At 36.5% G+C, this 16865-nt stretch overlaps 1 pseudogene; it reads left to right on the forward strand.

The window, feature by feature from the left end:
* Positions 1-718: 718 nt before the first annotated feature.
* LOC145679315 (uncharacterized) lies at positions 719-16589 on the forward strand (annotated as a pseudogene).
* Positions 16590-16865: the final 276 nt, after the last annotated feature.

Raw genomic sequence — 16865 nt, forward strand, 5'->3', positions numbered from 1 at the left:
GTGTCTGTTTTCAAATGGCAAACGGCAAGGTGACCAGAACTTTTACTTTCAAAAACGGGACGCATATGAATCGGCGACCGGGGGGGAGGGACTTCCACATTGCATTTTGGGACTCAGCAGTGTTTTCAATTTACAAAATATACAAGTAAGAATGATAACACACCGTTTCTAACCTAAGTACGACCCAGCAATACTTTTAACTACTTGAACACTCAGAATTCCAACTCAATTTCCACTTGAACTACAGAACTCAATTCCCATTTGAACATTCAGAAGTTCCAGACACAGCTGAACCTTCCCAATGAGTGCTGGTACGTAAGAGTGTATTATTTGCGTTGATCATTTATATTTTGAATAATAATTACTTGACACCTGGAACATTTTTGCTTAAAAATGGGACATTTAGGCGTCCCGTTTGACAATCAGATAAAACCGGGACAACGATGAAAAAAAAGGGACTGTCCCGGCTAAAACGGGACGTCTGGTCACCTTGACAAACGGTATTGGTAGGATTACAGCAATTTTGGTGCGGGCAGGCGTGTGACGTTCGGTACGAACTCATTTGTTGTGCCTGTGAAACATCCATTCCGTGCATAAAATGCGAACAATTAATCCGATAAACGTAGTCAATATTTTAAATCAAGCAGTGGTGGAAAAATAAAGTGTCGTGAGTGAGAATGGTTTAGAAGATAAGACATTTGCAAGTACATTGCTTGCAATGATAGCAAGCAAATATGATGGTGATGTTTTTCTAACAGTTAGTGACACATTAGATGTAGACACTGACACAGAGAGTGAACATGAAGATTCGACAAACGAAATGGATTTGGAACAGATAACTAGTCCATCAATTATTGACAGTGAGCCTTCTAAGAGACAGTATGATAAGTCATCTCGAAGCCGGACTATATCTGCACATGTAACAGAAGCTGTCGTCAACAAATATATATTCAGGAGCACGTTACATTATTGAAACGGAATGGGAAACGCCACACTGTTGTAGTTGCATCTAAGAAATTCAGATGTAATACGGCGTTTGTATATAAGGCTTTGAAGTTCCATAATAAACCATGTCATATCACTACTAAAATACAAAGTACCATAGACATTCAACATTTATCGCACTTAAGGACTTACGGTCCATGATTATCATTTGAGAGCATGGATGTTACTCACAGCGAGAAAATTGAACTATTAATCCGTGCTTCTCGTGGTTTCATTAACAACATTTTAAAAAGAGCACAGAATTCGCTCAGGAAGGATTACTCAATTTGTAACGCAGAAAGATGTTGAAAGCGAAGGTGAATTACTTGATAACGCCCAAAATTTTGTGATTAAAATTAATAAAATAATACACAAGAAACCGTACAACAGTGAATGCATCTTTTATACTGATCAGTCTAGGTTTGAGTACGAAATGACCTCTGGTAGAACTATGTCAGAAATAGGTGAGAAGCATACTGCAGGAGTCGTTCCGTCTTCGGCATGTGACCCACGCCTACACCATCCAAATTCACATTTCCTTAGAACGGCTAGGCACACACATATATGGGTCAATCCATCTGAAGTGAATCAAAGATAGTGAAATTGGTGTTCGACCATCTCCGAAAACTATCAAAAATTTTTGTGTGACGAACCATGTGTATAAAAAGGTCAATAACATCATTCACGTTGTCGTATATACAAATGTTCCTGAATGGCGGCCATATTTGTTGTCAGTGGAGTGCCAATTTTTACATTTGCAAGTGTTTACGAAAACTACATTTGCTCAGGACGTACGAATGAGCCGAACATTAAACGATAACGAATGTTTACAGGAGAGACTGAGATACACGGAGAACAGTAAGTACACCAGAAATTTTTACTTGGGGAGTGTTCAAAATAAAAGGGGAGTGCTCTCAGAATAGTGATATACATTTTTAAACAAACTCAAAGAAAACAGTATATTTTATTACGCAACTATTAGCAAGAGTAACTAGTTCTATGTTCCCCCTCGATCGCAGCTTTCATTTACGGAGCTCAATCTGCTAAAAATAATAATCCGCTCAATGAATGTACGTGAATAAAAATCTACTTTACAAAAAAAAATTAAGCTAGCAACAAATGTGTTCCTGCATAACACTAGACTCAGTCTAAATATATATATATATATATATATATATATATATATATATATATATATATATATATATATATATATATAACTCTTACTTCGATCTATCTCTTCATTTGTAAAAACGTTTTGACTACACACTTCTAACTTCCGTCCGTTGATACACCACTTGCAGAGTAGCACTTACCAACTGAATCTGGTATAGGCTTATTACTATATTGTCACATTTTTCCTTATTGAGGAAGAGGTAGGTGAATGGCCGCTCAAGACGTTGCCAATTTTAGTCCTCTGTATCTGTCCATCAATCTCTTTTATCGGAAATGACCGCGGAGCCCAGGAGGGTAGGTATGAGTGAGTCTATTTTGTCAATTCTTTTGATCGAAACACCGCCTGAAACAATGAGATCCTGTGGTTCAGGAAGCCGTACATGAGAATGAAGTCGCTTCGAATTTTGAAGTGAAATAAATAAATAAGAATATTGCCTTCTTTCCTAAACGCTAAACTTTTTTTAACTTGATGTAATAAATAACCTATATGATACTGATTGATAAACTGGATTTGGGGAAGTATTCCTTTTCCATCTAGGTGTGTGCGTAAAGAAATTTGGGGATGTTAGGGGGTGTTGGAGGGGTGTAGATTACTCCCTGACGGAGAATAAAAACTTTTGCTTCTAAATAGACATGCAGCGTTGCAAACCAATAATACATGAAATTACCAGAAAAACTACAGAAAATAACACTTTTAAATGGGCTGTATTTTGAAATGGCATAAAGTGGGGGGTTCGTAAGTTTTGTACTGAATACTACTGCATGTAAAGAGTCTACAGAAATATCCACAGCTTTGATACTACAGGCACTGTAGATTTTTGGGGTCCGAAAATTGAAATTTGTGATTTCGATGCCTTTTTTTGGGCGTAATATCTCAGGAGGGCAAAGTGCTAGGCCACAAAGTAATTCCGTACATGAATAAATTACTGCAAAAAAATCATGACTCACATTCCATGGAGAAAATGTGAGGACATGGTAAAAACGCGAAGAAAGCACGTGCGTGACGATGGTCGTAGCCCGGAAAAATTTAAATGTTTTGATATGTTTCATACTAGATCTCAAAAACTACGCAGGGTGCAGCAATTAGGCCCACTTTTCTTTGTTTTCAGTTGTGCAAAAGCTTGCGAGTGGCGTTTGTTCCATCTTTCTAGCTCCATGAACATTGCCACGTTCATATGGCAAGAGAGTTAGCTCACCCTTGCACCCACGACACCCATCTTCAAACTGGACCGCGGTATTAAGGCACTTAATGTATCAGCAAAATATCATTAAAATCCACACCCTCATTTATACAGCGTGCGCTTTGAAATAGCTATTTTTTTTTTTTTACAGTGCTGCTTCCCTTTTTTCACTACAGGCATTTCAATTTAATTAACAATTTCTATCAATAGGTCCAAGATCTGATTGGTATAGTGGCTATTGTAGCTTAAGAGACTACCACTGTATTAATTAAGACCCTGTAACTGCCCGCACGACCACGTTTCATTACACAAATTTAACTAGCACAATTTTTATTTGTTTCTGTGCGAGAGAGAGCTATTAACTCTGAAGAGAAAACAGATATGTAAACTTTGGTTACGGAAATGGATTCAGGAGTAAATTCCAGTGCTATTTGGTATCCTACATGATCCCCTTGCAACTCATCAATTTGACCGCAATTCAATATGGCGTCTTTCAAGATGGCGATCATGCACTGGAAATATTCCCACGTATAGATGCCCTATCCCAGTTTACAATGGTGAAGTGAGATCTACCAAAAGCGTTTTCATTTTTGTGCCAAAAGGATATTCTTGGACATAGCCTACTGGATTTCAAGGTGGCGTCGGTGTAGCAGCTCAACTAAGCATTTGCGTATCGAGTGAGTATTACAACGTTACTTAGCAACTCGAACTGAATCTTGTCATTAATTTTCATCAAAATGCAACTCTCACAGTTTATGGACCTTCCTCTTTAGTAGCCAAAATCGTGAGTTGGTAACTTCACTCAAGAAAAGAAGTTTGCTGTTTCGAAGTACTCTGCTAATGAGATAAGCAGAGTAAAGAATAATTTCTTTACTCTGGTTCAGTAAAGAATAATTTCTTTGAATTATCGACGATGCCAGTAGGTCTACAGAACACTTGCGTGCAAAGAAAGAACGTAGTTTCTCACCAGCTCGAAAGCGTTCAGAGCAAAGCAAGGAAAAAGCTTTTCTGTTCATATGAATAAAATAATAATTTTGCATGTAGATTAAAAATTGATGAAAATATACAGTTTGTCCAAGAAGTGCGGTGTTATGACCGTGCTGATGGTCTTACGCGTTTGAATTCATTGTGGGAATAGGAGTTAAACGCTATATTTTCCCGACTCATTTTGTTAGTATCCTTCATTTTACAGGGTGTCCGAGAAGTCCTTCCCTGATTACAGAAATTGATAACTCAGGCTAGAAATAAGATAGAAATATGAAACTGGTGTTGAATTGTTTAAAAACTATAAAAGTTTTGGTCACATCAGTACACTTCCACATGAGCACCTTTGGTAGCACGTACCACATCTAGGCGATATTCAATTTCCAGCCACACATTAGCCAACATCACTGGAGGGGTCGATGCAACGACTGTGGTTATTCGTTGCTGCAGGGTTTCAAGATCTGGTACACGTGTTCGGTAGACCTCATCCTTGACATAACCCCATAAAAAGAAGTCTAATGGGGTTATGTCAGGAGAGCTTGGAGGCCAAGCTGTTGGTCCATCACGACCAATCCATCGCCCAGGAAATGTCCTATCGAGATAGGCACGGACGTCCAAACCCCAATGAGGCGGTGCACCGTCTTGCTGAAAAACGACATCGAGACGATACTGAAGCAGCTGAGGAACAGCATACAGCTACAACATATCCAGGTACACTGCAGATGTGATGGTATCCTCAGAGAAGAAGAATGGCCCGATAATTCGATCGTGCAATAACGCGCACTAAACATTCACCTTTGGACTGCCTCTGGTGAACTCCCTGACCTCCCTGGGGGGTTCTGAACCCCAAATGCGTACATTATGGCGATTCACTACTCCACTGACAAAGAATGTCGCTTCGTCGGAAAAGGCAATTCGTCTGAGATAACCATTATCGTCCTCAATACGTGATAGCATTTCGACCGGAAAATCATATCGACGTGTACCGTCGTCGGGCAACAAGGCCTAAACGAGTTGCACTTTGTAAGCACGAAACAATAAACGTTTGTGTAAAATGTCATGGATAGAGCTTTTTGGCATCTGTAATTCACGTGAGGCCCTGCGCACCGATTTCTTAGGACTTCTCAGAAAAGACTGCCGCACAGCCTCCACCGTGTCTGCTGAGGTTCTTGGTCGACCAGACCTCGGAAGGTCAGCAACCGACCCTGTGTTCTTGAACTTCTCATACCAGGCTTTAATGCTCTTGACATCAGGTGGGGTCCTCCCAAATGTTGTCTGGAACTGTCTCTGCACCGTGGTTGGTGATCGTGTCTCATGGTAGCACAGGACACGCTGTGCCTTCTCCTGGTTGGTTGGCATGGCTTCTTGGGCTTCTTACTTACGTACTACAAACCTAAAACAAAAAAATTGAGACTTGGTAAAACAGAACAAACCTAACACAGACAAAAACTTTTATAGTTTGTAAACAATTCAACACCAGTTTCATATTTCTATTTCATTTCTAGCCTGAGTTATCAATTTCTGTAATCAGGGAAGGACTTCTCGGACACCCTGTATATCATGCTTTAGCCGAAAGGCAGAGTACGATGTGAAACTAAAACTAAAATAAAATACACTGTGATATCTCTGAACAGCTAAGTTTGGTTATTATTTAAGATAGATAAAAGCATATTAAAATCACAGTGAATACACACTTCAATAGAAATTAAGATTTTTTTTTCCGTGAATAAAACTCAATCGAGATATGTGCTAGAAAATACTATGGAAAAGAAGAAAACTAAAGAGGAAACAGATATTTTTTGGTATTATTAGAGGAGGGAAATAATGTTAAGATCATAATACAAGTAGATTATAAATTAGAGAAATGGATAAAGGAATAAGGGTGGCATGAATAATAGACAGTTTTAACTGTGGAATTTTGGTAACATGTTTTATATGTAAAAACATGGTATGTGGAAACTTAAATGAAGCAGTAGATTGTTCAGTGAAGGCTAATACTTTTGATTATGTTGTTGATGATGACGATGAGTAGAATTTTTTAATATTCCAACATCATAGCTATTTACTACAGAAAATATTAATAACGTTAGAAGCAAAATAGCATTATACATAATTTCAGAATACACATTTTAGAACATTAATGAGTAAGAAATCTAATGCAAATAATGATAACAAAAATGGTTAATGAGAGACTAAGAAGAAATACTAAATTATGACGCTGTATGATACACTCGTATAATTTACAGTGACAAGAAGTTTCATAAAACCGCACAGCAGCCAAATAGAAGAAAAAGCTATTACTAATCCTGTAAAAAAAAAAGTAAAGTTATCCGAGTTAAGTAACACATAAGTAACACTCTTGTTAACAAAACATCCCTACAGCTACCTTAGAATATAATTTGTAATAAGAACGTGATGTTGTTAGTGAACTAATACTCCACCAAAAACATAAATGTGAAAACCAGAGAATTTCTCGTACATTTATCACTTCACTGGGTCAGAAAAATAATCGATATCTGAAATCGAAATATGATTTACTCGTATAACTTTAGTGCTGAAAACAACTTGTCACGCAAGAGCCTCTCGAGAAGATACTGTATAAAACTTGTTTCCAGTACTAAAGTTGCGAAGTTTCGGATTTCAATTATGCCTGACATGTTTCAAATAGCGAAGCGTCCAATTCTGGAATTACGAAAAACAATGTCAAGTTTCATTGAAATCAGAAAATTCGGAAATACAATTTACTACTTTAGTGTTGAAAGCAAATCCTATAAATACTCTCCAGAGTCTTTTGGCTGGCTAATTGTTCTCAGAACTAAAGTTGCAGATTTCAATAGAACTTGGCATAGTTTCAAATCTATATTATTTTTCTAGCCCAATTAAAGTTATAAATGTACAAGAGTTTGAATCTATTTTTCACATGTAAGTTTTTGGTTTGGTATCACTTCTTTTAGAAAGGCACAATGATTTTTCTAGTATCTAAAGTGGCAGATCAACCACTAGTTAGCTAATTAAATGGTAAATAGCCTAGTAATAGATATTCAATCCTTATTTCTCCCTGTCAATTCCTGCTATCCACATTTATGAGAAGCACCTTACACATTTTTGTTTATTTTCAGCGACAACAGCTAAGTAAAGTGACTCAATTTGCAATTTTAGCATAATTGTTCCCTATGAGTTTTATTTTTACATATACAAAATATTTACAATGGTCTTGTGTGGAATTTTAGGTTTTTTGTTTGAAGGATATATCTTTTCATGTGTACGTGTTAAAATTGGCATTTCTGAGTGGCTGGCAAGAAAGCTTACAACTTTAAAAGAAGGTTGCTATAAGTATTTAACTATCTTTACAATTATATGATAATATGCGATTTTACCCTTGGTTCTTGATCCTTACTTTCAAGAGAGAAAACGGAGTTTCTTCTTCAATATATATATATATATATATATATATATATATATATATATATATATATATATATAGTCACTTCATTTACACCTTATGTCTTTCATATGAGTTAAATTTAAGTTTCTATGTTTACAAGGTGTATCCTACAGGTTTTGAATCTTTTACAGAAGTGACATAACACTATGTAATGTTTCACCTTTATCTTTAAGTTTCTTCCATAGTTGAGAAAATTTCTAAATATTTGTACCACAAAAATATGTTACTCTCAAATTTAAAGTCTATTTGTGGGGGCGCGGTGGCTCCGTGGTAGAGCGTTCACCTCCAGTGCTTGGGGTCCCTGGTTCGATCCCAGCTCGCGCCGTGTGGACTTTGTGGTAAACAAACACCGTGATCATGGGTTTTCTCGGGGTCCCCCGTTTCCTCCCACTTTCTTCATTCCACCATTTCACTCATCTCTCATCATCATCGTATCCTTTAGCCTACCTGCCATAACCATGCGACGTAAAACTTAAAGATTTCGTTTCATTTAAAGTCTACTTGTATAAAGAAAATACTACATTTTCAATCATTGCCTTAAGTGACGTGGCAGTATGTATGTATATATTGTCTCCCTTAGCTTAACTTTCTTCGATGGAAGGGAAACTTTCGAAGTTTCTTATTTCTATTTGAAAACCCATACCTGTGTTAAATTTCTAGTTTATAGGACGTAACGTACACATTTTGAATTGTTTTGATAACCTATGTGAAAATATGTAATTTTCCCCTTTCCACATAATATTCCTGGTTGAAGGATGAAATTTCCATTTTTCGTTTCTTTTGTCTTATTTATGTTACAAATACGACGAACATTTTTGGTAAATTTTAGGTTTCCATTTCTAGAGAAAGTACCCTACGGTTTTGATTTAATAATGTTGAAATAATGGTGTAATTTTGTTCATATCCTCTAATTTTTCCCTTAGAGAGAGACATTGTTAGATTCCTGATCTATTACTTTTCTTGTCCCACAAATCCAACATTTGCGCTAAATTTCAGGTTTTTATGTCTGTCACAAGTACCCGATAGGTTTTGAATCAAGTAATGTAACATTATGTAATTTAGTAATTTCACCCTAATCTTCCTCCCTGGAGGGAAAATTCCAGTTTTCGAGTTTCTCGTTTATATTTGCCACAAATTCTACATTTATGCCAAATATCCATGTATCAATATCTACAAAAAGTTCCTTATAGATTATGAATAAAGGAACTAGGGTGCAGCGTTTTACCACTATTTTCCTCGGAACGAAATGTAATTCCTGGCAAAACTGGCTCACCCACATGGACATTACAGGTATAGATTTTTTTTCAATCGGATAATATCTTCTGTGAGAACTATTGCCTCAAATTTGAGAATTTCACTGAAAATTACAAAAAATACCAAAGTTGTTCGTCAATTTTAGTTATGTTAAAGTGAACATATTCTTGGTTAAATGCATGTCAGTTGCTATGAAAACTGACATTCAAGTACAAAAATGCCAGTTATATGACCTTGGGGGAGATAGGGGTGTCTCCTATGGGGTCAGAAAAAGGGGAAAATTCAATACAGTTAAGCGGTTGTGCAGCTCCTTGTTCACCTGGCCATATAGCCTGGCCAAGCGACCCAGAGCCCAGCAGGTGGAGATGGCTGCACCTATGGCTCGTCCGCCAGCCCTACTCAACCAACCAGCCATATGTAGGCCAGGGTGAACTAATTCTATCGTCACTGTCAGGGAAAATTGTCACAAAATGGGTCTTTGATTGAAATTTATACACAGCTTTTCTAGAAAGTAAGTTTGACCTGATCATCCCGTCTCTAGCATCACTGCCACATAACCAGGAGGCTGCTTCAGTGGCTAATTTCACTATCCGCTCTATTGCCACCGTGTGGCACGGATAGACGGTGAAGGACGATTCTGGCACAGTGTTGTCAGGAAGTGAAAATTTGTGCATAAGCTGTTTGTTTGATACCGTCGTTAGAATTGGTGCACAGTCGGCCGAATTTGACAATTTTGTGTGCACAATTAATGTACTATTGTCGAATGATTGTGATTCATTCTATATCGTCAAAAATTAAGGAAAATGAAGAAACATAGTGAGTTAGATTGATTTACTGAAAATCTGGCATTTTAACATGCAGAAAGTAGTACGAGATGGGGATGAAAAATGTGATATGACGATATGTGAATCTGTACTACTAGACAAATAGATCAGTACATTCAAGTGGTACATAAAATATAATATGAAGATATAAGTTTAATAATGTTTGAAACCTACGGTTTATACGGTCAGACATCACACAGTGCCGTCACATAAACATAGGTGTTATGCAGGAAAAATGTGGATATGCAATTCACAGTATAAATCGCTGTAAATTAGACTGCACTTACCATATTGAATTATCACAAATTAATGACACGTATCATCATGTTCTCACTATCAGTGAGTGTTATTTCAGCCACTACTGTCTTCACTGTCACTTACAGAACTGTCGCTATCTTCTGCTGCTGTAATGCGAGAATGCTCAACCAGAAGAGCTAGTGTTGCTGTTGAAAGTTTACTTCCCATGCTTTGGCGAGGTCTCATTGAGGAAATGACAGGGTCCGATATAGTAAGTAAGTTTAAAAGCAGATCTTCGTTTGTGACATATCGTGAGAATTTTCTGCAATGATGCTGCCTGAATCGATCGAAGTCTTTATTTCGTGCTTCCTGATCTTCTCTTAATTGTCCAGTGAGAAGTAATGCAGCAGAAATTATAGAAGGACCATGAGTCCATGAAGCAAAATTTCATGCACAGACGCAGGCATGTAGTACCACGGATACTTTTCGACGAACATCTTAGCAGTCTGAAGAGCATACTCACCGAATGCAGGAACATTTATACTCAGCGAATGCAGGAATGCAAGATCATAAGAGTTTCACTCAAATCTAGCTTTGGTTTAGATGTTCTGTCTCTGGGTTTGGTTTCTTCCTTAGATTAGCTATCCTCTGCTTTGTCTTCAAGGTATGCTTCATTGTCATTCAAGTGTTGGTTGTCATTTGAAGCAGATGATTGAGAAGGAAACTCATGTCTACGCCTTTTACACGAACGTTCAGTCCTTTTCATAATTTGTTTTGTTACTGTGAAATCAACTGACCCGATGACACTAATTCTGGGACCTCTTTGATCAAGAAGGAACTGACGTATTTTCTGTGAAAATAGTGGTTAGCAAACTGTTATCTGTAACGGCCAATTCGTATAAGCTGAAGGCAACAGTAACAAAATATAGCACTTGAGAAATGGCGCTAACGACTGCGACGCTGAGTTAGACAGATCGGGACTGGAGGACAGCGTTGTTGTATTGTGAACTGGAGGGGTGGGAATGTCATGGTTTAAAATAACAATGCTCTGCTACCATTATGAACCACTAGTCGAAGTAAAGGACAAGGACGAAAATAGCTGTAGAAAAGCTTAATTGTATTGAATTTGTTCCCTTTTCCGGCTCCAGAAAGGGCACCTCTATCCCCCCGCAGGGGCATATAACTGGCATTTTGTGACATGACTGTCAGTTTTCATAGCATGTAACATGTATAAACCCAAAAACATGTTTACTTAAAACAACTAAAAATAATGAACAATTTTCGTATTTTTTGTAATTTTCATTGAAATTTTGAAGCTTTGAGACAATAGTACTCCCAGAAGATATTATCCGAATTGAAAAAAAAATCTACACCTCTAATGTCCATGTGGGCGGGCCACTTTTGCCAAGTATTACATTTCAGTCCGAAAAAAAAAGTTTCAAAACGACCCACCCTATTAAGGAACTTAACGTAATATAATTCTGCTATTGCCCGCTAATTTTGTCCATTGAATGCGAAAATTTCCAATTGTTGGATTTTCCTTTATTATTCGTGTCACAGGCACTACGTTTGTGAAAAATTTCTCTACTGAAAGTACCTAATATGTGTCGAATCAAGTGACGCAACCTTATATGTTTTTCCCCTTGCATAATTTTCCTCCTTGGAGTGGTCATTTTCCAGTTTTTGAATTTTATTGCTTTATTTGTGTTATACATCCTTCACTTTTGCTAGATTTCAAGTTTTCAAGTCTATATGAACTACAATGTAGGTACGGTAAGACATGACGTAATTTTGTCTTTTTCCCCTGCTTTTCCTCCTTAGGTGAGTCCATTTCCAGTTATTTGTATCGTAAATCCCATATTAGCGAGAAATTTAAATTTTTCGTGTCTACTGGAAGTATCCTATAGGCTTTTAATTGTGTCCATAATTGACGTAACAATATGGAATTTTGAATATATATCTCCTAGGTTCCCTGCTTACAAAGAGATTTTTTATATTTCATATGCTACCTTCTTCTTGTACCTTAATTTTTACATTTGTGCCAAATTTCAAGTTTCCTTGTCTACTGAAAATCCCCTATAAATTTTTAATCAACTAATGTTACTATATGTTATTTTCCCGTGTCCCTAATTTTCCTCATTGGAAGAAGAAACTTCCAGTTTTCGGATTTTTGCTTTGTTTGTGCCAGCAATCATACGTTTGTGCCAAGTTTCAAATTTCAATATCTATTGTAGCTACCTTCAACTTTTTAATGAAATGGCATAACTGTATGTAATTTTTTCTCATGATCCTATATTTTGTTTCCTTGGACAGAGAAATATTGCATTTTTGGATTATTTCCTTTATTGTATCATAAATAGTATGTTTGAGCCCATTTTTAAGTTCCTACGTCTACAGAAAATACCCTACATGTTATGAATTAAATGATACGCCTATAATTTTTCCCTTGTTCTAATTTTCATCTTTCGAAAGTTGAATTTCGAGTTTCGGAATTTTTCCTTTACTTGTGTAACAAATGCTACATTCGTGACGAATTCCAAGTTTCCATATCTACTGGAAGTGCATTGTAATTTTTTAGTCAAATGACATAAGTAAATGATACGAAATTTTCCCCTTCCCCTTTAGTTTCCTCCTTAGTTTAGTATATTTCCGATTTTCATTTTTCTCTTTATCTTTGCTGTCAATTCTAACTTTGGGCCAAATGTCAAATTTCAATGTCTACAAGAAACACATTATATGTTTTCAATTAAGTGACAGAAGCCTATATAACTTTCCCTCTCTCCCCATTATTCTCTTCTTGAAGGAATGAAGTTTCAGTTTACGAGATTTTTAAGGTATTTTGCCATCAATTAGTGCTAAATTTGAAAGTTAATGCTAAATTTAAAAGTGTCCATATCTACAGGAATTTCCCTATAGACTTTGAATGAAGAAACGTAACTCTAATGTAATTTTGCACTGGTCCATAATTTTTCCCCATGGATTGAAAAATTACCAGTTTTCATATTTACCCCCTTCATTTGAATCAAAGTGCTACACTTGTACCGAATTTCAAGTATCCATGTCTTCATGACGTACTCTATATATTTTGAAGCAAGTAGCTTGATTATATGTAATTTACATTGTCCATAGTTCTCCCCCGTGAATCTGAAAATTTCCAGGTTATAGGTTTTTCCCATTATTTGTGTCACCAATACTACGTTTGTGACAAATTGGTAGTTTCAGTGTCTACTGTAACTACCTTCTAAAGTTATTATCAAGTAACATAATTGTATGCAATTTTTCCAATGTCCCTCTTACTTTTTCTCCTTGACGAACGAAATTTTCAAATACTGGAAATACCCTATATGTTTTGAATTGAGTGTCAGAAACCTATGTAATCTTTTTTCTCTGTCCTTATTACTTTCTTAATTGGAGGAGGAATTTTTAGTTTTCGGATTTTTCCTTTAATTGTGCCAACAACGCTACTAGTGTACACAAATTGCACAATCACAGTGGCTGCTATTTACCCTATGAGTTATTAACCAAGTAACGTAACTGTAAATATTTTTTGACATGTCTCCTAATTTTCTCTTTGAAAAGGAAAGTTTCAGTTTTCTGATGATTTTCTTTATTTATATAATAAATCCTGCAATTATGTCAAATTTCAAGTTTTAATGTATACTGGATATACTCTACAAGTTTCGAATCAAGTGGTGTAACTATATGTAATTTTTCCTTGTCCCCTAAATTTACCTCTTCATTATATATATATTTCCAGTTTTCGGATTTTTTTGTTATGTATGTCACTAATCCTACGTTCGAGTCAAGTTCCAATTTCCTGTGTCTACTGTAACTGACCTATAAGAATTTAAATCAAGTGGCGTAACTGTATACAAATGTCGGCATGCCCCTTTTTTTCTTGTAGAGAGACATTTCTAGTTTTCGGATTGTTTTCTTTATTATCATTATAAATCTTACACTTTGACCGAATTTGAAGCTTCCGTGTCTACAAGAAGTACTCTATAGGTTTCCAATCAAGTGGTGTGTTTGCTGCTACTTCTCCTTGGAAGATAAAATTACCAATTTAAGAATTTTTCCTTTACTTGTACCACTAATATTATATTTGTGACGAATTTGTTTTTCATGTCTACTAGATATACAGTACATTATGGGTTTGAGATCAAATGACTTAACTAACTTACGTACATGTAATTTTACCCCTCCCTTTTCAATTTTTACTTGGATGGAAAAATCTCAATTTTTCGGATGTTATCCTTTATTTGTGTTGCCATTCAAACATTTTTGAAAAATTTCGCGTTTCCATGTATACCGGAAGTCCCTATAGATTTTGAATCAAGGAACGCTACTGTAATGTATTTTTCAATTGCCTTCTAATATTTCTCCCATGTATGGGAAAATTTCCAGTTTAAAATTTTCTTCTTTATGTTTGTTACAAACTCCATATTTGTGCCCAATTTCAAGTACCTGAAGTTCCTTATAGGTTCAAATCAAATTGTATAACTATATTAATTTTACTTTATCCCTAACCTTCTTCTTGGATGTGGAAATTTCAGTTTTCAGATTTTTCCTTTATTTGCGTCAGCAATACTATGTTTATGCCAAGATAATATTGTAACTACCCTATAATTTTTGTTTAAGTGGCGTAACTATGTGTTAAATTTTGCATCGCCCCCTCAATTTATTTCGTTGAAAAGGAAAATTGTCAATTTTTGGTATAATTCTTTTATTTGTGTTATAAATGCTACATTGTTGCTACATTTCAAATTTCCATGACGATCATTGGGGTCTTGCTTTCGTCCGTGTTTGAGAGAGCACGGCGAGCACGATGACCACATTTTATGAATCCTTAATTTCTCATCAAATATACATAAAACTAATTTCACCATTGTATTTTTCGTGAAATTCTAGCCGAAAATGATGTGCCACATTCTTTTCTTCCGATTATAAAAATTGACCGGAATTCACTGTGCAAAACTGGAAATTACCAAGGTAACCTATTAGAATGTATTTAATAATTCTCTAAGGCATAACACGTTCCTAAGATCTTAAATGTTAACTATCTCTGACTTAATATTCTATGTCCCTAGCAAAAAATGTGCATGTGTGGTTACATGTTTAACTGTACTTTCTATACTAATTTAAGGATAGTACAGCCTTTGGCCAAAAGTATTGAGTACTTTACAAGGTTGGCAGGTGTGCGAGATCCATGGCAGTAAAAAAAACCCCGTGGTGTAGGAAGTAGTTTGTCAGCTCCTACAAAAGGGGAAAATAGTGACCGACCTTAAGGCTACCAATAAATTACCTGGTGTAATACAATGTGTAATTTTGAACTTTTTCTATTTATTTTCCAGGTCGCTACTCTCTATTTTCCAGGTCGCTACTCTCGTTAGTTATATACATATCCTGTAATCTAGTATGTTTTGATGTTTGGTTTGTGACATGTAGGGCTATTGTTTCAATATGCCTAAAAGAAACGAACTGAGTGTAGACAAACGTTTGCAGATGCAACTTTTGCACGAGCAAGGCATATCGCAGGTACAGATTTCGAAAACTGTGAAATGTTCGTGCCAATCTGTCCAATATGGTATTGAGCGATGGAACATGACCACATCACATGTGAATAAGACCAGAACCGGGCGCAAACAGAACAGAGCGTAAAGATCGACACATAGTGGGAGAGTCGTTAAAAATTAGGAAGTAACCGTCATCAGACCTCGTTGCTGAGTTGTCAGAAGATTTCAAGAAAACTCGAATCACTCGTGGAGGACTACAAACAGCTGGTCTCAAAGGCATTACAGCCTGGAATAGGCCATGGTTATCCGACAGGAATAAAAAGGCACAGTATGAATGGACTACAAAATACCAAAATTTCACCGAACAAGGTTTGTCAAATATCGTGTGGTTCGAAGAGTCAAACTTTGAGGTAAATTATTCAATTTGATGTTCTATCAACTGTTAACAATTTGATTCGAAACTTAAACGTGTTAAGAAAAGACAATAATGCGTGAAGTTTCTACAACATTTTTTCCTATTTCAGACTTTTGGTATACCAGATATGAGCTATGTCCGTTGCCGGGTAGGCGAGGATGTTCGTGCGTGACGGTCTTATGAAATTTAGACAACACATAAACGTCGTCGAACCTGCAATTCTGTCCTCTTTTACAACACGTTTTGGCACTACAAGCATGGTCGGAGTTAACTTCCAACATGATAATGCAACGTGTCACAAAGCTGTTCGGACAATGGCTTGGTTTCGGAAAAATGATATTGAGTTCCTGGACTGGCCTGCCCAACCACCGGACCTCAACCTTATTGAACATTTATGGGGTTTCCTAAAGGCAACGTCATCGTCACACAATTACTTTCAAGGAAGAGTTTAAGGACCGCTTGCGCCTAGAGTAAAACGCTATAAGTCCCTAATATTGTAAGCATTATAATATTGTAATATTGTAATATTGTAATATTGTATTGTAGGCTTTCTACCAGAAAGAATTTCTGCTGTAATAAAGTGAAAGGGTAAGATCACTAAATATTGAGTTTTTATGTATAATACCCATTATAAACCTACACTACTTTTTGAGTAGTTCTCAGTAATAGAGCGTTCACCTCTGGTGCTTGGGGTCCCGGGGTCGATCCCAGTTCCCGCCAAGTGAAATTTGTGGTGGACAAACACCGTGTGCGTGGGTTTTCTCGGGGTTCTCCCGTTTCCTCCCACTTTCTTCATTCCACCATTTCATTCATTACTCATCATCACCGTCTCCTTTAGCCTAACCGACATAA

Source organism: Thermobia domestica, chromosome 2, assembly GCF_964235325.1.
Source record: "Thermobia domestica chromosome 2, izTheDome1.hap1.1, whole genome shotgun sequence".
In the NCBI taxonomy this organism is placed as follows: Eukaryota; Metazoa; Arthropoda; class Insecta; order Zygentoma; family Lepismatidae; genus Thermobia; species Thermobia domestica.